The sequence below is a fragment of the Alexandromys fortis genome, unplaced genomic scaffold (assembly GCF_014885135.2).
Source record: "Alexandromys fortis isolate MF-2015 unplaced genomic scaffold, M_Fortis_MF-2015_v1.1 scaffold_3, whole genome shotgun sequence".
NCBI lineage: Eukaryota > Metazoa > Chordata > Mammalia > Rodentia > Cricetidae > Alexandromys > Alexandromys fortis.
Window position 1 is genome coordinate 7263173 of NW_026067909.1, and position 24276 is coordinate 7287448.

Sequence of the window (24276 nt, forward strand, 5' to 3'; positions counted from 1 at the left end):
TCAGGTGTTTTGCCACAGTGACAGGGAAAGAGACTAATGCCCAGAACTTGTGTAAGGTGGGGCCAATGACAGGATGCGACATTTCAGGGTGTCAGACTAGCAGGGCCTTCCTTGACTCTTAGAGGGACTTCTCATTTGGGAGTTAAGCTGCTGGACTCGCACAATCACACAAAACTTCCCCGGAGTAGGATTCCTGTGACTCCTTGTCTTGAGAATTTGAAGAATGAATGGACCACAGAAGGTGGATTTTAGAAAGAAGTATTTCATTACAGATAGATTAAAAGAAAGGAATGAAGGAGGGAAGGAGAGGAGGAGAGAGGGGAGAAGGGAAGGAGAATGAAGAAAGAAAAGCAGGCTAAATATCAAGAGGGATCTCCAGCAATGGGATACCTTTGAGAGTCACTGTTTTGGAGGTAACCAGATTGGTCTGGATGAAGGCACGGAATGGGGGGCGTAAACTGGTCAACACAGCTCCCATCCACACGGTGCTCAGATGTCTGTCCATTCAGTAATACCTACCCTCAGACCATGGCAAAACAAGGGAAATTTTAAGCTTATTTTCTGGTATCTCTGATCTCTTGTAAGGACAAAACAATGAGGCCAGGTAGATCCAGAGGGGGTAAAACAGTTCACTTGATTCAGATCCCCTTACCCTAAACTGCCTAGCCAACTTCTATCTCCTATCCTCATCGAGTGACGCTCTAAGACCACCCCATCTCTCTCTCTCTCTCTCTCTCTCTCTCTCTCTCTCTCTCTCTCTCTCTCTCTCTCTCTCCCCCCCCCCACACACACACACACACTTTCACAACATGTCCACACTGTTACTCTGTGTGTCCAACACGAACCCTCCAAACCTCAGAATGCACTCACTCGGCGCCTCTGAACACCCTGCTCTCGCCAGCCATACGCTGCGGGAAGCCTTGCAGCAGGGTCGGCATTTCAGCGTGTCTGTGGGCATGTGATCTGCAGGTTCATTAGCAGCAGCCATCCCCGTCACTGTGGGCTTCACTGCAGTCTGACGTGACAAATCACAGTTATTACAGCCACTATGGATTGTCAGCGATTAGCAAAGGAACCAGTATATTACCCTAATTTAATTACCTCACCATCTGATGCTTAGGATGATCACTAGCAGTACTTATTTCTAAAATGAAATGTGCTAGTCTCTAATTGTTCACAGTTCGGGAGAAACAGCCAGAGAACACTCTCAACCATTAAGGAAATGATATTTTAAATGATGAACATACTGTATATGTTTGTACTTTAAGGAAACAGACTCTGGTAATGTTTGGGGAAATTAGTGAAAATTTACTGATTCCCAGAAGAAAAATACTTGTGTCTATAACGGTGCCAGGCAGAATCTGTGGGCACAGTTTAGACAGGGGCTGCAGATGGCACAGCTCGAAACAGTGAGATGAGAGGAACCAGGCTGACCGGGATCAAAGCCCATCCCAACCAGGGACCCCAGAACCAGGGAGTCTGCAGCCTGCCCAGGCCTTTTTCTCTGATTCTGCCAGCACAGTATGTGCTGTGGGTCTAAAGGAAAGAATCCCATAAAGTTAAGGCAGGCTTGACACTGCACAGACACTCCCCCAAAAGTGCCACCTCTCCAAAGCCAGCTCCCCACAAGACTCTAAAGAGCCTCAAGAGTCTATTAACATTGTGCAAGGCAGGCGTCCCCAGCTGGCTGGTGGAAGAGTCAAATCCCAACCTGTGAGCAGCCCAGACCTGACCCTTGCTGGCACATGGTGTCCCAGTGAGGTGTGGCAAGGACGTTAACACAGTACACAGGCTAAGAGCATCACTCGATGATGGCTCGCTTGCCCAGCACATCTGAAGTTCAGGGTCCCATCTCAACTTGAGGTAAACAAAATGTCCCCATGTACAAATTTGTGGTATGTATAGCCCTGGATGGAGTCTCACTGGCATTGACCTGGGCCAACTACCCACCCAGAAGGCACTGTGGAGTGGAGGACCATTCCTAGAGAAAAGACCAGGGTCAGCCAAGTATGGTGGCACACATCCTGAATCCCATCCCCTAGGAAGTAGAGGCAGGCTGGTCTTTATGAGTTCCATGCCACCTTGATCTGCATAAAGAGTTCCAAGCCAGTCAGTTTTGCATAGAAAGTCTCTGCCTCAAATGACAACAAAACCCACAGTGCCAATCGAAAACTTTAAGGGCATCACCAGGGCTAACAAGAGAGACAGCATCCCCTGGGAATAGGCACATAGCTGGGGTTGCCAATCACCTCAGGCTCGCTCAGCCTTGCTCAGAGCTGAAGCCGGGAAGCTCTGGCCTTCAGAGTCACTGGGCGTAAATTAACCCCAGAAAATATGGGTTGTTCTGACTGTCAACAATCAGGGTAAGGATCCCCAGAGCCCAGTGTGTGATCATAGGTCTCCTTTCTCGCTGTGACCCACGTGACCCAACATGAACCAATGAGGGCTCCAGCTACAGCCCCACAGAAACCTGCTTGAGTACAAGGCGGGCCCATCCCAGGACTCATAACTGGTTCTTGGAGGTGTCAGTCACAGCAGCTCTGGCCCCAAGGAAGGAAGAAGTCAACCGCAGGCTCCTTCTGGTTGACCCTGGATCCAGCTCCCACTGGCTGCTTTCTGGGAGCCTCTCTTTATCCGATGATAAACGTGTGCTCCACTCTCCCGTTACCGCACTTCTCACTCCTCCATGCCCTCCCTTTCCGTGGCTGAAATAAATAACCCTGCACCGGAGGCAAAGGCATTTGTCTAGATGGTAGATGGTGCTGGCGTCGTGGTAGGAAGGGCTGGTGACTGCTCTCTGGAGCAGCAGCCTCCTTCACGCCTAGCCTTCTCCTCCTCCTCAAGTCTCCCTCTGCTCCTGACTGACACCTCTCCCCTCTTTCCGTTTTATTAATGTCGGTGGGGGGAATGGCCTGTGAAGCCTCTGAAAGCTGCCTCGTCTGGGTCCTGGGCTGTTCTTAGTGGGTGTGAGAGCATTCAGAGCTCACCGTAGGCAGAACAAACTCCTGACATCCGCTGGCTCCCACCACTGGACTGGTGGGTAGAGACAACCGCCTGCTGGCAACAGGATATCCTCCTTCCACTATCCACGAAACATTTCCTGGGTCCCTGAAGGCATCTGTGTTCTGAGTGAGGAGCCCACAGACCCTCATCCTGAGTCTCAGCAGTGTAGACTTCAGACGCCACTGCACATTTCCCTGCCACACGTTAGGGACCAAGTCCATTGCACCCGCACCTCGAAGAGATCAAAGGAGTCCGGGAGAAACCTACCTCTCCACCAGGGAGGGAAGGACAGAAGGACCACTCACTGGGTGAGGCCATGTCCAGCCTCAAATCCTCCCGGTGCAGTTGTGGGTACATGCCCTTGCCATTGAAGAGGTCTGTGCCTTGTGTCCTGGCAGTAACTGGTGTCTACCATCAGGGCCCAGCTCAGGCTGGGAGTGGCAGAAGTCAGTCACCTAGAGACCAGGATAGTGGGAACTGGCAGTGTTGAGCCCCTGGGGAGATTTTCAGAGGCTCCACTGATGGTTTCAGGCAGTGGTCAGCAGCAGGGTACGGGAGCTGCTCTCATTTTGAACTTCTCAGAGGATTTGGGTGTCTAGCAGCTTTAGAAAACCAATGTCTGAAGAAGCATGACAACTCTTTAAAGGGAGGACAGTCGCTATTTCAGGCCTCTCAGGCAGGGCAGCCACTACGGCTGGGGCCCACTTACCAGCCATCAGGAACACAGCTCTGGCCACATGACAAAGGACCAGCACAAATGTGTGTCAATAAAGCTTTATTTATGGAAACAGGTGATGGGCTGAAATGGTCCCCATTAGTCTGCAGGCTCCTAGCCAAGACCTATGCAGGGTTTTAAAGGGCAAACCACAAGTATCAGAGGGGCAGCCTCTTGGAGCCAGGACTGAGAGAAAATATTATTATCCCGTTTAATTTATTCAATAGATGCACATGCTTCTGAATTTTTGCTTTTATTTTATTTTAAAACGAAGCATGTTAATAAATTAAATACTAGCTGGGAGATGGTAGCACATGCCTTTAAATCCAGTACTCATGAGGCACAGACAGGCAGATCTCTGAGTTTGAGGCTAACCTCATCGACATAGCGAGTTTCAGGGCAGCCAGGGCTACACACAGAAACCCTGTCTTGAAAAACAAAACAAAATATAATATAATTAATTAATTAAACATAAATGATTAAACACCAAAATCCAAATTAAAGATATAAATTTAAAGTTAGATAGTGATGGCACACACCTTTAATTCTAGCACTCAGGAGGTAGAAGCAGGCAGATCTCTGTGAGATCTACAGAGACAGTTCCAGGACAGCCAGGGATACATGGTGAGACTCTGTTTCAAAAATGTGTGTGTGTGTGTGTGTGTGTGCATGCGCGTTTGACATAGCAAAGATGTCCTGCTGATGCTAAGTCACCCAAGGTGACTAAACTCCAACATATCACCTCTTCAGCAAACCACTACTCCCCAGGAGAACTTGACTGGGCCAGCACATCATGACAGACATGTCAAGTATATTCCAGATTGTGAGAGCAGCCTCATGGGCTTGTGAAGAAACCTAGGCTCAACGTGCACCAAGTTCACCTGGAAGGTGGCTCCTCAGCAACCGGAATGAGGGTGTACATGTGTGTACACATATGGCGTATATGTGTACGTATGTGTGTGTATGTGTTGTGGGCGTGTGTATTATTGTGGGCATCTGTGTGTTAGTGTGTGTATATGCATATACTCTTTGTACAGTATATATGCATACACATGAGCATTCACACATGCGTTACAGAGAAGTGCACATGCAAGCACACAGGTGCGCACGTGGGCGCAAACACACACACCACTATCTCCTCCATTTCAGGAAGTTGTGGCACCAGGAAGTTGTGGGACTTCCCCAAGGACCATAGCCCCTGGGTGAAGTGAAAACCGGAAGGGTGCATGGAGTCACACCCGACAGAACACATGTCTCTAAAACAGGGAACACGGTTCTCTCCCTCCATAAGGGAGCTGAGCTTGCTTGCAGATGGGGACAGAGAATCACTAGGCACTGGAATATAAAATTCCATTTAATTTGTTCAAATACTGAACTGTGTGCAGGGAACCGTCTGCCCTGCAGAAATTCACTTGTGTCCCCATCTCCCAGCAGAAAGGTTCCAAGACACACAGCTCCAGAGACAAACAGCTCTCCAAACAAAATGCAAAAGGCCCTTGGGGACTCCAGGGACATTTGAGATGCATGGTTTTCCCCTTAGCAATTGCTCACTGGCATGGTCAGTGGATGCTTCAGGTCCCAGGCACTCTCTGACAGGGCCAGAGGCACCAGCTGCACACAGTGGCCTGGAAGCACCTCCACAGACACAGAGACACAGCAGTTCCTGTGAGCCCCTACGCCTGAGTGATGCAAAGGCTGTCCTCTGGTAGAGATCAGGGAGCAGCAGCCTTGAGAGACAGGATAACAGGGCTGCTCAGAGAAGGCAGCCCTGCTCGTTCACCCATGCCGGCACTCCTGAAAACGGGAGCCCTCATAAATAAAAGAGCAGGCACTAAGTCTCGGGGCTGTTTTTATTATTGGCTTAATTTCTCTTCCCTGATATAGCTCTCAATATTTTATGACTTGTCGCCTAGCAATTCGGTTATGACAACTACCCTGGCTTGCTGTACCCCTGACAGAAACACTGGAGCACAAGGAAAACAGCCCCTGGCTCCACCAGTGTGGTCCAGAGGCAGCCCCTGCTGGGCATGGGGCTGAGGCCAATGGACAGATCAGTGTGAGAGAGCTCAGAGCACAGCAAATGGTGGGTACCACTCCTACACAACCAGAGAGCCTGGGCCTCTGGGGAAGGGAGGCCTGAGAACAGAGCTGCAGGTTCCAGCCTGAAGGAGGCCTAGACCTCACCCACCGCCCTGTCTGCCTGGACCTTTTTTAACAATGCAGCAGTTACATTCTGGACAAAAGCACCTGAGGTTCCTGTCACTGCTAGGAATGGACACATGAAATGTCCTAGTGGTTCAGACACTAACAACTGCCTAGAAGATGCTCAGGCTAGCAGAATCTCTCCATGTGGTAACGGTGCACTGAAAAAATAGGAGAAAAACCTGAGCCCACTCATAAAAGAATTCTGTAAAATGGTTGAAAATGTGACCGCTTAAATAAATCAATAGTTTCTCTGTATAGTAGCAATAATTGGCTGAGGAAAAAAAAAACCTAATACCTTTCACAACAGCAACAGAAGATAACACTTTCTGCTAGGGTCACTCCTGTTCAACTCAGGGATGGATTTGTAGAAAACTTATATGAAAGACAGTAACAGAGGAGGCCAAGAGACAGGTGGGATGATGTCCCAACGATATCCATCCTGATCCCCCAGAGTCTGTGGACATGGCCCCTTAGGTCAGCATTTCTCACCCTATGTGTTGAGACCCCTTAGAGGATAGAACATCAGATACCCTGCATCTCAAATATTTACACTACGATTCATAACAAATTATAGTTATGAAGTAGCAACGAAAACAATTTCATGGTTGGGAGTCCCCACATGAGGAACTGGATCAAAGGGTCGCAGCATCTTCCTGGCTGAGAACCACTGGCTGAGATAGTGTGAAAGGGCCTTTGCGAAGGTCTTGAGATGAGAGATCAAACTGAGTGGCATGGAGAGACATAGTATCCTCGCAAGGGTCCTTGTACGATGATACGGGGGGGAGTAAGGAGTTTTGAGGTCAGTGGAGGCTGTCTCTCTTGCCACAGGAGGCCTTTAACTCAGGAGTTGGGGGGACAAATAATCAGGGTCACACAGACTTGCATTGAATCGGTGACTTCCATTTTCTTGTCTTCTGAACTGGAATAACGAAACTCACAGATGTGGGGAAGATGAGTCTACAGAAGAATTGTGCTACTCTTTGCTGGAACTTTACAGAAAAAAAGACAGGGCTCCCGTAAATCAGATATAGGTACCCAGAGATGGGACGTCATTGAGTTGCTAGTCTTGGGGGCCTTTAATAATCTCACAGCAGAAACTGGTAAGTTCAGTGGATCCACCCACAAAGCATCTTAGTGCCTCTCCTAAGTCCCCATCATATCTTTGACACTGGTACTCAATTCAAGGAAAAGAAATAAAGAGAAAGCTGACCTCTCCCTGACATCCCTTGACTCTGGCTAAGACAAACAAGAAGACTCCCGTTTCTGTCCAAGTACAAGAACCTTTCCAGGTCCCCCTTAAACGGCCTGACTGGTTTCTGTTTTTGTTTTCATCAGGCACAGAGGCAGTGGAGGGAGAACTGAGGAGTAAGCCTGTGGTGCTGGGAAGGAAGGAAGGGGGCAGGTTGGAGGAAGGGAGGGAGGGAAGAAGGGAGGGATATAGGGCCCTAGAAGATGGGAAGGACAGGAACCGAGCTCTTTCAAGACCCAGCAGGAGAGCCTGGTTCCATACCAAACCTCTGGCTCCTGAGCTGAAAGTAAGAAATGTGCATCATTGTAAACCACTAAACTTCATGACTGTTGCCTTGATGCAGCAGGAATAGGGAGCTAGCCTACTTGGTCCTAAAGAAGGTCGACTCTATGGGAGGTGAGCTTGGTTTCTATTTAATATGACAATGGGATTATAAAATCACCTCAATTAAACAGACAGAAAGGAGGAAGTTGGGAGGAGGAGAAGCCCAGAAGGGCAGCACTCCTACCCACCTCGTGGTCTCAAATGGAATCTGCTACAGTGAAGCAGAAGCTGTGAAGGACAAAGAAGGGAGGCTGTGGCCACAGTTCCTCCGCTCAGTGGGAAGGATGCCATTGGATGATTGCTACCCAGGAGAGGAAAGGGTTCCTCCTGCTAAAGCAGAGAAACTGGGCCCAGTTTCTGTTTGCTCTAAGAACCACAACCTGAGATCCTCCATGCGGTGGGAATACCAGGTAATGGTGTGGTGTATCGTCATGGAAAAGCCAGATAAAGCATCGGGATAGTGATGGGTTCTGGGTCACAGAAGATTATAGGCTGAAGGACCCCAGGAAGCAGATGGTAGGTGAAGTGGACTAGGGGTAAGTGACAGGAGGAAGGGAGGGGTCCAAGAGGAACAGATAGGTGAAAACCCAGCAAGGAGCCAGATCTAGTCATGGCTCAAAGGGTCAGAGAACCCTGGGTTCCCCCAAGAAAGGTATCCAGGAAAGTGGGTTCTAGGCCCAAGGGAAAGGTGGGCTTGCAGCACCTGTGATCACCACCTAACGGTAAGAAAAACCTTGACCAAGAGTATGAGGGGCGAGGGGACCTGAGACAGAGGACAGAATTTGGGAGAGCTGGGCACAATCACTGAGAGAGGAAAGGGTCTGCACCACCCTCTGAGCTAAGGTCTCTCCAGCCCAGGGCCATTGAGACTTTCTAAGAGGAAGAGCCTCTGTCCCTCAAGTCTTAAAGCAGAAATAAAAAATCTTAATTACTTCTTAAAAATTCATTTGATGCTTTTATATTTAAATATTAACCAGGAAAAAAGCCGGTCATTGAGATTAAAATGAAGCCATACACCTATAGGAAATGTCAGGAGAAGAGGCAAGGGAAAGGTCACCATGGTTGAGAGGTCCCTTCCCTCTCACTAGCAGGCTGCCTTCCCCTGGTTCTCAGGGCTTAGGGATTTTCTACCAAAGATATATTTGAAAAGATGCCAATTCTAGAGCATATTTAAATCATCAAGGGCCAAGGCCAGGAAGAACAAAGTCCCCATTGGGCCACAGCACCCTCAGCTGTGTCCTGATGCCACATGACCACAGAGCAGAGGCCAGTGAAGGAGGGGACAGTCATCTCTACAAACATGACCAGAGCTTGTACTGTGGCCGGAGAGTAAAGACAGGAGACAAAGACATCAAGATTAAGATGCAGTAACAGCCATTTGGCCAAGGACCGGAAACCCTTCACCTCCTGGACCATGTTAACCAACAGAGCATGCCCAAGAAAAGCCTGGGTGCTATGTACAAAAACTATCATCTTCACCAGGTGAAGCCAGGTGGTGGTGGTGCACTCCTTTAGTTCCAGCACTCAGGAGGTAGAGGCAGGTGAATCTCTGTGAGTTTGAGGCCAGCCTGGTCTACAAAGCAAGTTCCAGGACAGCCTGTCTCAAAAAAAAAAAAAATGGCAGGTAGGATTGTATGCACCTGTAATCTCAGTGCTGGGGAGATAGAGGCAGAAGAAGTCTGGAACCCACTGGCCAGCCAACCTAGTCTGCTTGGCAAGTCCCAAACCAGTGAGAGACCCTGCCTCAAAATAAATAAATAGGTGGAGGGCTCCTGAGGACTGTGTCTAGCCTCCACATGTACATGCATACATATGTGCACGCACACAGGTATATCTGCACACACACACACATACACACGAACATATATACAAAATAATGTACAGTTAAGTGATTTTCAGTGTATTCACAGAGTTGTAAATCCATCAGAGCAGACTAATTTTATAGTATAAATGTCATACCAAAAAGAAGTTTGAACTCTGGGGCTAGAGAGATGACTCAGCAGTTAAGAGCACTGGCTGCTCTCCCAGAGGACCCAGGTTCAATTCCCGGCACCCACATGGCAGCTTATAACTATCTCTAACTCCAGATTCAGGGAATCTGACACCTTCATACAAAATGCACATAAGATTAAAAAAATAAACTTAAATAAAGAAGAAGAAGGAGGAGGAGGAGGAGGAGTTTAAACCCTTCACCAGGCACCTCCACCCACTCTCCCTGGCCCTGGTAAGCTCTAATCTGCTATTTTCAGTTCTGGACAACTTGTTGACAATATCAAATCCTCTCAACCCTGACCTGAGTGATGACTCGGACCTCTACTAATGAGCAAGACACGTACTACAAACTCCCACAGAAGCCCCTTGTCAGGTGGGCAGCCTCCACTTACCTGTGCAAGGTGGTCTCACTAAGAAGAGCAGTAGGCTTCATCCAATGCCTTTTCTGCGTCTATTGAGATCACCACGTGATTTGTTCTTTATTTTATCTTTTTTTTTGAGGTAATGTCACGTGTCCCCAGGATGGCCTCAAACTCTATGAGTTGAAGATGACCATGAATTCATGATTCTCCTGCGTCCACCTCCCAAGGACTGGATGACAAATGCTATGACTTGGCCGTGACACTCATGAACTTAAAATTGTGATGGTTGTCTACATCTGCACAAGACTGAACCAATCAACATTCAGTTAGAGAGGGAGCAGGGCTTGTGGGGCCCTTTCCAGGAGAGAAAAATGGCAGCGGGAAGCTGCTGGGGGATGGGACATCATTGTCTTCAGTGATGTCATTGCTGATGAGTTATTCAATGCTCCGGCAGGTAGCTCTACACTCATACCCATGGAAGTGACCCTGGTCAAACCCAGTGGTTCACAAAGGAAGCAGAAGAGACTGCAGAGTAGCAGGGGTGTGAGGAAGATAAAAGACGGCAGAGGGATGAGTATGGCCAGACTGTACAGGTGAACAAAATTATCAAAGAATAAACGAATTTTTTTAATGTAGTAGTGGGGACTGATGAGCTAGTTCAGCCAGTAAAATGCCTACCATACAAACATGAGGACCTAAATTCAATACCCAATCATCCAAGTAAAACAATATCAGGTGGTAGTGTGCTGGAGAGGGGGAGACAGTAGATTCCTGAGGTTCTCTGGCCAGCCAGCTGGACCTAACCAGGAAGCCCAGGTCTCAGTAAGAGACCCTGTCTCAAACAAAAAGATGGACAGTTCTTGAGAAACAACACCCAAGGCTGACCTTCAGAAGCCTCCACACACGCATGTGCACCTACAGACACACATACACACCTGCCACCTGCACAAACACATTTGTGGACAACCACAACAAATGAGCACTGAATTTCCCAGAAGCCATTGTCGAATTATTTATTTCATATTTCCATTGTAAATTCAGGGTGATCTAATCTCAAGATCCTCAAGTCCATCACATTTGCAAAGACTCTTGTTGTAAACAAGGCTGTCTACACAGGTTCCAGAGAGGAAGCCCAGGAGGAATCCTTGCTCTTGACCAAACTCCTCATCTGCATCTGGGCATGCAGGCCTTGGCAGGTCCTTCGCTGAGGACTAGAAATCAGCATTCACCCACACTTTAGGATGAAGTTTCTTTAAGATTTTTTCTTCCCTTTCTGACCCCATGCCACCTGTCTCAAAGGTGTAACCAATCAAAGCAGAATGGCCGTCAAAGGAAAGAATGACTGCCAAAAGATGTAGGTCTAACTTAGAGCCCCCATCATGGAAAAAACTGTTCCTAACCATGAGTGCAGCCCACAGGTCCTATCTGGGCTCCTACCTAGGGGTTGGTACAAGGCTCTCTATCTATTGTCCCCATTTTCTGGTTCTTCCTCTCTGCTCTTGCATGGGCAGATGATCCTAAGAAATAGCCAGAATTTGCCTCTCTTTCTTATTCTGGATATTTCCATTCTAGTTTCCATAGAAACCACCATATGAATGTGGACAAGGAAGAAAGGAAGATCCTTTAAAATAATGATGGTTGAAAAAACTTTGACATGCCTATGCTTCTAGCTACCTGGTAGTTTCCATGGAAATCCAAGCCAACAATAGAGTCAAATGGACCCAAGCGCTGGATTTCCCAACAGCCAGAACTGTATGAAATGGCCTCCGCAACGGCTGTTGTTTCTGTATGGCTCGGTGGATTCCTCTGCCTCCCCACTAGCAGAGCATGGCCCCACTTCTTCTACAAAATTGCAGAGAAAAGACATGAGATGGGGAACTCCTAGAGAGAGGGAAAATAGCAGTAGGCCCACAACTGATTCCTACTGCTGAAATCAGACTCCAGCCACATTCTCTTCTACCCTGAACTTACACAGTGGAATCCTAGGGGAACCAAAGCACTCTGTGCTTATAGAGGTAGCTCCTTTGTGGGTTATGGGGTTCATAATAGTGTTATCATGACAGCACCTACCACCCTTCTTTTCTGGAAGCTACCATTGGTGAGCCCGATCTATGGGTCAGGAAAGCCAGGCTGGTCTTGCCTAGGCGGCAGGTTCAGAAAACTGAAGAAGGGTCCTAAGAGACGGGCTCACTGCTGCTCAGAATGTGATTCAGAAGCTCACCCACTGAGTAACTGTGGTGTCTGTATCTGTTTGACTGAGTAAAGGCTTGGGAACCAGACTAGGAAGAGTAGACAACAGCCCTGCTCTGTAGCTGCCCCACCCAGTGAACCCTGGGGCTTTGCAGCTCTGCTTTCTGTCCAAAATTAGAGCTCAGTAGTAGTCCCTTCCCCCCCCCCCCCAAGTAGCCATCAAAAAGACTATGTGTCATCTAGCCACAGGATTCTGACTTAGAAACCCGAGGAAAGCCTGGGCCAAAGGTCCTCTGGACTCTTCTATTTTCTTTTGGACAATGTCCACAGTCCTTAAAGTAGTTAATCCATACAAACCAAATGTACATGCCTCTGGCTTTCTGTTTCCCATCACAGTCACCACACTTGCTAAATGCTAAAAGCTAGAAGCAACAGCACTGTGACAAGGTCTCACTGTCATGCATGGAGGACAGGTCAGCACTGACCTTACAGGCACCACCTCACAGAACAGCCCTCACACAAAAGCCACAGCCTTCTAGTGCACCCCCAGTTGCATGGGGGGCCAGGCATATTCCACTAAATAGCCAGACTGCAACTCCAGAGACAGGGGAAACTCCATGTTCTGTAAAGCCCTGACATGATTTGAAGAGAAATGCCTGCTACCGCACCAGTTTCGGGCACTTGAACACATAGTCTCCAGTGAGGGACACTGTTTAGGGAGGTTCAAGTTTGCTGGAGAAAGCATGTCAAGTTGGACTCCGAGAGTAAAAATGCATTGTCTACTTCCAGGCTGATCCCTCTGCTTCGTGTGTCCAGTTCAAGACGTGAGCACTCAGCTTCCTTCTCCTACTGCTGGGCCTGTCTGCTGCCACACTACCCACACCATGATAGACTCTAACCCTCTAGAACCGCAAGCCAAAATAAAGGTTCTCGTCTATCAGTTGCTTGGTCATGGTGTTTTTAGCACAGTAACAGAAAAGTCACTGATATAGAGCCCATACAAATATAGAGAAGGGGTGAGTCAGCCTTGGATTTCCAGTCTCTCTTTAAAACATATGCATAGCCCTATCCCAGCCACTTCACCTGAGTCTTTCACAGCACCCCCCCCCCTCAGGGAGAGGGAGGACAGAATGCAGCAATGCTGCCTGTAGGTGCTTGACATTCTCTTGATTCAAAACCCAGACGGCTGAGAGCCTATTAAAACCGGTGAGAATTACACTTAATGAACTCACACTCTGCTCTATGCCGTGCATTGTCGCCAATATCATTTCAGCTCCTAAGGGTCAGAAAAGAGGAAAGGACGTACTCCTTCCAAGGCATGACATATGAATGCAAACTTAGAAGGAACTGTGAAGATGACCTTTAAGGACAGATGACCAATGAGCTACAATGATTGTGAATCACTGGAGCCAGCCGGTGCCTACTCAGCCTGTGTGGAATTGCGGGCAACTGTGCCAGGACAGTGCATTCTGCATCTGCTGGCTTGGCACTTGTCTCTCAGCAGCACACCTTGCACTGGTGCTGAGCTAGAAGGGGCCTTACAGAGGGTTGGTAACCTTCAGGATGCAGAGCAGCAGCAGGGTGGATGGTCAGGGCCTGAGCAGCACTACGTGGTTACTGTGTAGTGTTGTGATCGACAAAGGTAGGGGACCTGGGTGGTTTCAAGGGGACCCAAACAGGTAGACTCATAGAAGACCCCCAGAAGAAGTTACAATAAGGCTGGCACCCTAAAGATCGGAGTGCTTATCCTAAAAAGAAGATCTGTCTCCTACAAGCAGAGCACAGACCAGATCAAATGCAGCACAAAGCACCTTGTGGGGTTGGCAGACTGAGCAGAAGGTGGCCCTCGTTCATCCGCTGGCCCAGATCGCAGTAGGAGACTGGGGTAGAGGGTAGGCACAGCGAGATCCCTGTCTCAGTCACTCTAGAGAGGCAGGAAGGACACTAGAGGACACGCAGTCAGGGTGCGATGCTCTGCAGAAGCCAGAAGAAGACCCATGGTGATGTTTAAATCTGCCACTCCGAGATGCAGCTGAAGAGGGACCACAGATTTTGCCCCCTCCCTGCCAGACTCCAGCCCTCACTTCCTAACAGAGCTGACCAGCTGCTCCCATTGCCTGGATTATTCCCCGGGTTAGCTGTGACCATTCACCATGGCATCATGGTAGGTACCTGCAGAGATCATTGGAGTTAAAGGTTTCTCCCAGCCCCACTCCCACAAGGAGCAATAAGGGAAGAGCAAAGATGGAGAACCCCGAAGAGAAAGGAGAGGAAGGGAAGAGGCGTTACTCTCATTCCAGGGTCCTTGTACCTGTGTACCACTGAATGTGGAGCGGGATGTCCCTGCCCTCCCATTTTCTGACCCTGAAGCCTCTTAACCTCAGAACTCAGACCCGGAGAGAGGGAAGGAGAAGAAAAACTAAAAGATACCAGAGCTGTCTTCATCGTCGTGAACAACTTGTCAAGAGCTGGCCCTGCTTCTGCTTTCCTGTGCTACACTGGAAAGGTGTGCTTCACCTTTCCGTAATTCCTCTGCGCTGACTCCCAAGTGGATCCCTCCATTCTCCGTTCTCTGGGAGGGAAGGAAAGCTCTTAAGGAAGGAAGTCTTCTTAAGACTTCAGATACCTATCAGCAGAGGAAGCGGGACTCGGGAGAGAGTGCTCTGCTCTCATGGCTGGGTTCATGTGTGGTTACATTTCTCCACACACACCCTTGCTACTCCCCCTCCTCCTGCACCCAACCCCACCAGAGCACAGGTCACATCCTCTTTAAGATGTCTAGGTCACTTCAAAGAACCTCAGTGCAGCAACGCTTTGATTCTAATAGTGTAAAATGGCCCCAGCTGAGGTCCATCAGAGAGGCCAGCCATGCTCAAAGTCCCCAGGGAGAGCAGGGACCTAGGGGCACCAAGGGAGGAGGATGTGACAGGACTGAAGAGACGCTATGATAAGTGGCCATCGGGCTGAATTTACCCAGGCAGTGGGGCTCCCTCCTGGGATATACAATTCTCCTGAAGGCCAACGGGGAAATGCAGCATCAGAACCTCACCATCCAACCACAAGGGATGCAACCAAGCTGAGCGGCCACTCTTGGGCAAACAGAGATCTATGGGGGGAGGCTTCTGAGGGTGACAGAGCAGGAAGTTCCTCCCCGGATGTCCCTCGACTATCCTGAGCTTTGGAGGCAGACTGTCCACAACCAGGCCTCAGGACTCACAACCTGATCCTCCACAACCCCAACACACAGTCATTGCCTCCTAGGAGACTCAGGGTGTTGATGGATGAACACACATATCAGCATGGAAGTGACCTTGAAGACAGTTGGCGGGAGATGGGGAGCCTCTTCCAGACCCTGAAATACTAATGGCAAACCTTCCCATTTTTTTCTTTCAGGGACAGTTGGCCATCCATCTGTTCAGCTTCCTGAGCCTTCCAGAGCAGGAATGTCATACTAGGGCTTTCAAAGTTGGCCTCTCAGGGTGACCACAGTGCCCACATAACCTCTACAGCACCCTGAAGTGCCTGGACATAATCCCCAGCTGGGACCAAGCTTCCCATCAGAGAGAGAAATGGAAATGGGCCACCCAGAGCAGGAGGGGCACTCCCCACTCCACAGAGAATGAAGGGATAGAGGGAGAAGACAAGAAGATAAGCTCTCAGCCCAGGCCTATCCTCATGGTGAAGCCCAGTTCACAGCCTTTGTCACCATGGGGTGGTAACTGATAGCCAGACCTCTCCTAGTACCCAGGGACCTCCCGGGTTCAGTTCCGTCTTCTGCAGAAGAGGGCTATGAGCAGACACACGCATACTCACAGATTGGCCATTTCTCCATCTTCTCCAGGGCACACAGGCATGAAGGCAATTGCCCTGGTTAGTTTTTTGACAACCTGGCACAAGCTAGAGTCATTTGAAAAGAGGGAGTCCACTTGAGAAAATGTCCCCACCAGATTAGCCTGTAGGGCAATTTTTTTTATTAATATGGGAGTACCCAGCTCCCTGTGGGCAGTAAGTGGTCCTAGGTTGTATAAGAAAGCAGGCTGATCAATTCATGAGGAGCAACCAGGTAAGCGATGTTCTTCCACGGCCTCTGCTTGAGTATCTGCCCTGCATTCCCGTACTGACTTCTTTTAATGGTGGATTGTGATGCAGAAGGGTGAGCTTTTGGTCATGGTGTCTTATCACAGCAATAGAAACCTAAATACATCAGGGACCCAGAATGGGGAGTCAAACCCACAACCAGCACAGAGTGCTTTCCTCAACAAACCTGTCAATCTAGGTAGGATGGTGACTTCAGGGGAGGTGACCGACATGCTTACCAGCCTATCAGGAACACTTACAGACACCTTGGGCCACTGCAGCCACCTGATGCCATCATATTTTCTAAAACATTTTTTCCACTGGAATCCAGGCCCTTGGGCCTAAAATCGGCTCTCCTTCTTCAGTCAAACCCCAAGAAGAGACTGTGTCTTCTGGGGCCTGCTGCTCTTGGACAAGAACTATGTGGGTCCCAACTAACTGCCTGCTGTCTACCCACTATAGGCAGAAAAGCAGCTGACTGGCTCACTGTTGCACCCCAGCTCTTGCAGAGTGCTTGCTGTATACACAGTTGGTGCTTACCAAGAACAGGCCACATGAACGAATAAATGCCCGAGTAGATGTTTTAGGAGCTGGTATGTTATGTCAGCTTGCAAAACAAAAGTGTCAAGATGAGTGGAACTCAGCAGAGGTCAGAGGTGAACACAGCTATGGCAAGAAAGATACAGGGTTGTTCTTACCCTATGATCCTGCAGCTATAAAGACAAGCTCCTTTTGCAGAGGGCTCCATGTTCAAATAGCACCTTCCAGATAGAAGCAGCTTAAAAACACACACCAACACACAATACACACATACCTCTACAAACAAGCATGCATACACCAAACACACCCACAATGTACCACATAAGTATGTATATATACATAATATGCACACACACACACATATATATACGTTAACAAGCACATACCAGACAGATACACATACTTAAAAACATATCACATGTATACAGCCATAAATGTAACACATAAATACATATGTGTGTCTCACATGCACATGAACACTACATGATGTAGCACATATGTATTTATATGTACAATAAACACAACACATATATGAATGCATAATACACATTATATCACACTAGACCTGCACATAACACAATACTCATATATATCAAGCATATACATATATATACATAGGACAAACACATACAAAATACATATCTGCATGTGTACACAGCATATCCGTAACACACATACACAGAAAATGCATGCACACACATACCACATAAACATACATGCATTCTGGACCAAGACATCCCCTAGAGTGACCCTCATTTCTGCTGTGCTCCCTGCAGGAGGTAGTTCCCTGATTCTTCTCAGTCTGTGTCCTCACCACGACTTCAGGCCCCACAACCACACTATTAAGTTGGGGCTAGTCCTCTCTCTGGGACAGGAACCATACAGCCCACAGGCAGCTACCAGAGCTAGATCTAAATTGCCAGCACTTGGGCACTAAATGGAAAAAGGAAATTAAAAGGGTAGGAAAGGGAAGGGAAGGGAAGGGAAGGGAAGGGAAGGGAAGGGAAGGGAAGGGAAGGGAAGGGAAGGGAAGGGAAGGGAAGGGAAGAACATAACTGCTCCTAGGTATGGCAGAAGAGAAAGTTCATTGTAGATTAAAAAAAAAAAAGGAGGGCATAGGTAGAAGCAGAGACATCTGGGAGAGTTCAGAGTGGACATGACAAGTTGAGCTGGTCTATGTAGGAGAGGGGCAGGGGGAAGGAAAGGGGAGAGAGAGGGGGGAACCAGGTGCAGCAGCCAGAAGGCCAAAGGTATGAAAGGGGCAGCTAACAAAAATGGCTGGATTATAGGAAGGGCCTCTAGGGGAAGGGCAGCTCGGCCCCTGGGCCGGAGAGTTCAGGGGCAAGGGCAGAACATGTGAGCCATATTCTGTAACAGGTAGAAACTGAGGGCTACTGGGAAAACGTGGTTGCCAGCTCCAGCTTTGATGTTAAGTAGGCACCTTAGCTGTTTGCCCCGGTTTGAAACTTAACAGGCACCTAAGCCCTCCAGGTATTCAGAGGACACACGGGGAGCATCTGCTCTGAAAGTGCATATATGCAGAAAGGCCATCCCAGGACCGTACTGGCCACTAGGGGCAAAAAGAAAGCAGATTCTGTCCAGTCTACACCCCAAAAGCAGAGCACATGGCTCAGCCGGCTCAGTGATTTGCCGTTAAAGGCAGTACCCGATATCTATAGCTGCTAAACCAATGGCCTGAACCAACCAACACAGATGACTGCCTCCCAGTGCTAGAGATGCAGAGTCTAACACAGGCCTCGCTGGCTGAGATCAAGTTTTGGCAGAGGCCCCTCTCCTGAGATGACAGCATCCAGCATGTGCCTCCTCCAGCTTGCAGAGGTCACTGCACCTCTTGGCTCACGGTCACCTTTCTCTATCTTCAGAGGCAGCAACACAGCAAACCTGACCTTGTTCTGATGACATCTGGCTCTCCTGCCCCATTTTCATACTTAGGAACCCATGTGGTTCCGCAGGTCATCTGGGCAATCCAGGCAAATATCCCCAAGTCGGGGTCAGCTGATCAACAATCCCCGTGCCCCTTCTTCAAGCTGCCTAATATGCACACCGCTCAGGCAGTAGGACTTCTTCACACCATTCCATGCCCCCTACACGCCTGCTTTTTAGGAGATATCCGCTGACTGATTTTTCAGAATTTGACAGGAATTTGTCTCAAGTAGGCAATTTTCTGGTGATTACAGTTATCAATTGAGAGAACCAGGATTTGCACAAAAATTGCAGGCCCCTCTTCTCACTGGTGACATCGAGGTCTCTTCCAGGAGGAATGAACCCGTATAGGGAAACATGGAGACCTCAGTTGGAGGTGATTCTGCCCACAAGGCGACAACTATCAAAGTAGCCTTCAGATCTTGTTTTGGTCAAGGTGATACCCTTGTCTTCACTTCCGGTACCTCCTCTACTGCAATTCCAAGTAAAACCACAAAAAATATCAAGCAGCCTGCTTTCCACAAATGAGAAGCCGAGAGGACACAGTGCTGGGTTAGCCTGAGGATCCACAAGCCTGCAGGACTGCGGGACTGAAAGTCTGAGGTCTGATGTGACTAGAGAAGACCTCAAAATCAGCCGGGACTGGTAGTGACGGCATAAGTCCCACTCAAAGGGTCCCCCAAGCTCTGTAGCTGCTGGTATCCACGTGGGCTTCAGCATTCACAACTCTTGGTTGTGAACTGGCTCGTGGTAATGCCAACAATGAGCAAAGCACTAGCGATGGCATTTAGATAGATGCCCGGGCTACAGTACCACTGTTCTGAGACAGGTTGGCCACAGGCTGAGGGTCACAGGCTGAGGACCACAGGCTGGAAGGCCACAGCAAAACCATCAGAAAGAGATAAGGGGTGAGAGGGAGGATGGGAGGGCAAAAAGAACAAAGACCAATCAAAAGAAACAGAGCCCCCCACACTAGAAATGAGCCCCCAAAGGCAAAGGTCAAAGGAAGAAAGTGTTGCTGAGGTATTGAGGAGGAGGGCACAGACTCCTGCTTCAGTAACACACCTCCCCTACTGCCACATTCCTGACTGAACTTAAAAGGCCAACCTAGTTGAATCCCAATCTGAAGATATGACCACAACACCCTTAGAAGCACAGAATCAGAAAATGAAAAGAATCCAGGGCCACTAGCTGTGGTCCCAAGGGCAAACCAGGAAGAAATGGGGTAGGGGGATTCTCTCTGGAGGGTCACAGGATAGCTCCACAGGTAAAAGCATTTGCACCAAGCCTGACAACTGAGTCTGATTCAGTAAAGACACATGGTAAAAGATGAGAACTAATTCCTACGGGTTGTCTTCTCACCTCCAAATGTGTGCTGTTTTCACACACAGATACCTCCATATGTGCACTATGCTTCATGCACACAGATATACAGACACAGACACACACACACATACACACACTAAATAAATACATAAATAAGTGTGAGAATAATTTTTTAAATCTCCCTGGGGGAACAAAATTTTAACCCAACTTTCCGAGCACTCCAGTTGAGAAGATGAACTATTCCAACAGTGCACACAGGAGTAAAGAATCATAAGTGATTAGGAGGGGCGCAAGTGTAGATTCGGTGAGATTTAGATATTGGAAGTATCAGACATGTAATATTAAACTTTTAGTGTGGTTTAAAAATTCAAAGGACGTTTAAGAAGGGAGCATACATATATTAACAGGGAACAAGATGATTTGAAAAAAATAATAAAACTAGTGAAACTGCAGCATACTGAACTGAATTCAAGAGATAGTGGGCAGGGTATGTAAGGAGTTATCCAGAATGTGTCCCGGAGAGACACAAAGGCGGAGCAGGAAAAGGAAAGGAAGTCACGGAGCAGCTAGGTCTAAAGCACATGAGCTTGGATTCTAAAAGGAAGCGGAGAGGACATGGGAAAGAGGCCAAGTCTGAAGAGATAACTTGTGGAAAGATATAATCATCAGACCCTAAAATATCCTCGAATCCCAGCCAGTTATAAATAATACAGAACCCATACCCTAGTTCATGAGTGTAAAAGCAGAAAATGAGACAGTGGGAAGCACGAAATCGCCCCATCCCCACACAGTAAGAGGCAACGACCCTCAAACCAGATTCCCCAGCAGCAAAAGGGAAATTAAAGCCCTTTGAGCAAGTCACTCAAAGTTCCGAGAATAAACAACTTTCATCCTAGAATTCCACCCCATTATCATAGAAGTATCTAGAAAGAAGCAGGTATTTGAAGCTGGTTGTCATGGGTATTGCCTATGTGGCAAAATATCCCAACCTCAGTAGATGACAGACACCCTCTTGAGTCAGAGCTTGCTAGGCAGTGAGTGGCCAGGTATCTTTTGCTGACTCCTTCCTGTGTCTGCTTCTAGCAGGCAGGTAATCAGCTCTGTGAGATCTTGGGTGGCCATATCACATGTCTGCTGGGCTGGCAGGCTGGTGGCTAGGAATCTCAGATCCCTTCTTCAGGCTTTTCATCCTTGGGGGACCTGATCAGACTCATGCCAGGTGGTTTGAGTTAAAATCACAGAAGGTCCCTGACACCGCCTGGAACACCACAGGCTGGATGACCCGGAGACCTAGGATAGAATTGAGCATGGCTGGAGTAGGGGTGTCAATGTAATGATACCTAATGATATTCTGCTATACACATAGATTGGTGCCTAGCCCAATTGTCATCAGAGAGGCTTCATCCAGCAACTAATGGAAACAGATGCAGATTCACAGCCAAGCCATAGGCAGGAGCTTAGGGAAGTCTGCAGAAGAGAGGGAGAAAGGATTGTAGGAGTCAGGGGGTCAAGGACACCTCACAAAAAAAACCCCACAGAATCAGGTAACCTGGGCTCACAGGGGCTCACAGAGACTGAACTGACAATCAGGAAGCCTGCATGGGACTGACCTGGGCCCTCTGCATGTATGTTACAGTTGTGTAGCTTGGTCCTCTTGTGGAACTCCTAACAGTAGGAACAAAGGCTGTCTCTGACTCTTTTACTGGCTTTTGAGACCCTACTCCTCACACTAGATCACCTTGCCCAGTCTTAATACATGAGGAGGTGCTTATTCTTACGGTAACTTGGTATGTCATGTTTTGTTGATTCTCTAGGGAGACCTGCCCTTTCTTAAACAGAAATGGAGGAGGAGCAGATTAGGGGGTGGGAGTGGGGGCAGGTTGGGGGAAGGGGTAGGGAGAGGGACTGGGAGGAGAGAAGGGAGGGGAAACTGCAGTTGGGATGTAAAATAAATAAATAAATTTATTTCTTAAAAAAGCACAGAAGAGTGTGTGTTCCACTGCCCACATAGGACAGATACGGCATCTCTCATAGCTCCTAGCAATTGCAGGGGATGGAGAAATGGACTGGGAAGGGGAAGAACTCGGGACAGTTTTGCAGCCTCTTGCATATTGAAAGACCGTAAGCAAAGGGGCTCCCCAAGCAACAGAACTAAAAACATTGCTCCAGACACTTCTTGCCCAGACCTTTGTCCTACATGGCCAGGTTTCAAGCCCATTCTTAGCTCCCATTATCCTCAGACTTACAAAGCAGGGCAAGTGGTACAGGTGGGAGGACTGTTCACCTCATCTTGCAGAGAATCAATGTCCTCCCCTTCATCCCCATGAATACGCAGCCACCCAGAATTGAAACAAGTCTGTGGGATGCATGCCCATGGCCCTGCTGCACACACGTCCATTATTCATATGGAACAACATACATATTTCACAGCATACTGTTATTGATCCTATCATAATGAACGCCTTGTTCTTTTACTGGGTCCCATCAAATCTACTCATCAATAAGGTATTGCCTTTTTCAACATTCAGACTCCAGCATTATAAAGGGGTCATCTAAGTCATTTCGATAGTCCTGATTTAGTTCTAATTCTCTTCTTTATCCTTTAGGCTGAACCCATTCTCGGTGTGTTATAGGTAGAAACAAGGTTGCTAGGTAAGGTTTAGGCTCCCTCTGCCTGCTGCCTTGCTTCTGCAGAGGTCTCGTCTTTTGGATACACAAAGCAATAAATGCAAATGGATCCGCCAGCTCTTCGTGTGTCAAGTGTGAGATTATCTTTAGACATCCCCTCGGTTCCCTCCAGCCTGGTGTGAACGCCCTGTGGAGAACTTATCTCTCTGCCACAAGTCACAGAGGGAGCCTGGACCTCATCACAGCACTGATGTGTTTCTTCTGCTTTGGGAAATACAAGAAATCGTTAAGATATCCCAGGCAGAGCATCGCCAAGGCAATGTTTGATATTGAAATCATCCTTTTTGAAATAATCTTTCGAGCTTTTCTTTGAGAAAAGCATTGGAACAAGGTTGAAGCAATAGCCAGTCAGTAAAGCTTTAGTTTTGCAAGCATGAGGACCTGAGTTTGATCCCCAAAATCCATGTAAAAAGCCAAGCATAAGCCCAGCACTGGGAAGGTAAAGACAAGAGAATCCCACTGGCCAGCTAGCCTAGCTGAATAGGTAAACCTCAGGCCAGTGAGAACCCTGTCTGTCGAATATAAGTAGCACATGTTAGCCCACTGTGCTACTGGAGCTCTCAAGGAAGTAGATAACATCGCTGAGGATAGGAAAAGAGAGTGTCTTCTTGATATCTGTGTGTGTGTGTTTCTCTCTCTCTCTCTCTCTCTCTCTCTCTCTCTCTCTCTCTCTCTCACACACACACACACACACACACACACACACACATACACACACACCAATTTTGAAAAGAAAAGCATCATAATAAACTAACATGACATCCAATACCTGCAGGGCTTGCCCTGTTGGCCAATCACCAAAGAGGGATGAAGTGGGCACTGCAAGGGCTCCTTCACAGACAGTGAGCTCCCTGCCTGCTCAGTGGCCTCTAGCCCCTGGCATCACTGAACACACACCCTGGCTCTGGCTTAGGCAGTCATTTCCGTCTCAGACTCCCTGAAAGTGATGAGTTCGTCTCTCCCACACTGGTCCTGTTTGAAGGGTACTGGCTCAGTGGAAGAGGACAGACATAGGAGCCCAAGTACCAAGGGTGGCTGCAGAGTGGTAATGAAGGACTGCCAACCAGCAGAGTGCCTCCTTGTTCAGCATCCACCTGGGGTTGAACCTGGCCCAGACGTTGGGCAGATGCAATGAAGTGTGTGTATATAAATGAAGCGTGATGTAGTATATGTAGATGAGGCTGTCCTTTGGCCATGAAGTTTCAGGACTAGTCTGTCCTGCAGCTACTGGTCCTGGAGGAAGCCTCTGTAGAGGATGCGAGGTCTTTTTGCCGACCACTTTGCGATGGTTTTAAGTTGTTCGTTGGCATCTGACAGAGCTTATCACATAGATTTCATTTCTGGATGCTAAATGGGTATTGACAATGTGATCTCTTCGTGGCAACAAATTACTGGAAGTTCAAGGAGCCAACTCCCGCCGCAGTTTTGTGCCAGTCCTGAGAGGCCCTGGGTAAAGCAATGACTTTCCCTAGGAGACCATGGACTATAACAGCTCTTGGCTCTGGTCCAGCGTTGTGTAAATGGGTTCATTTTCATGCTCGAGAGACAAGGGGCTTTTAATAGTAATGAAACATATACTGTAAAATCTATTGCCGTTGCAATCACCATGATTAAAAACCAACTTGCCTGCTCAGAGTCTCACTGTATCTTAAGACATATTT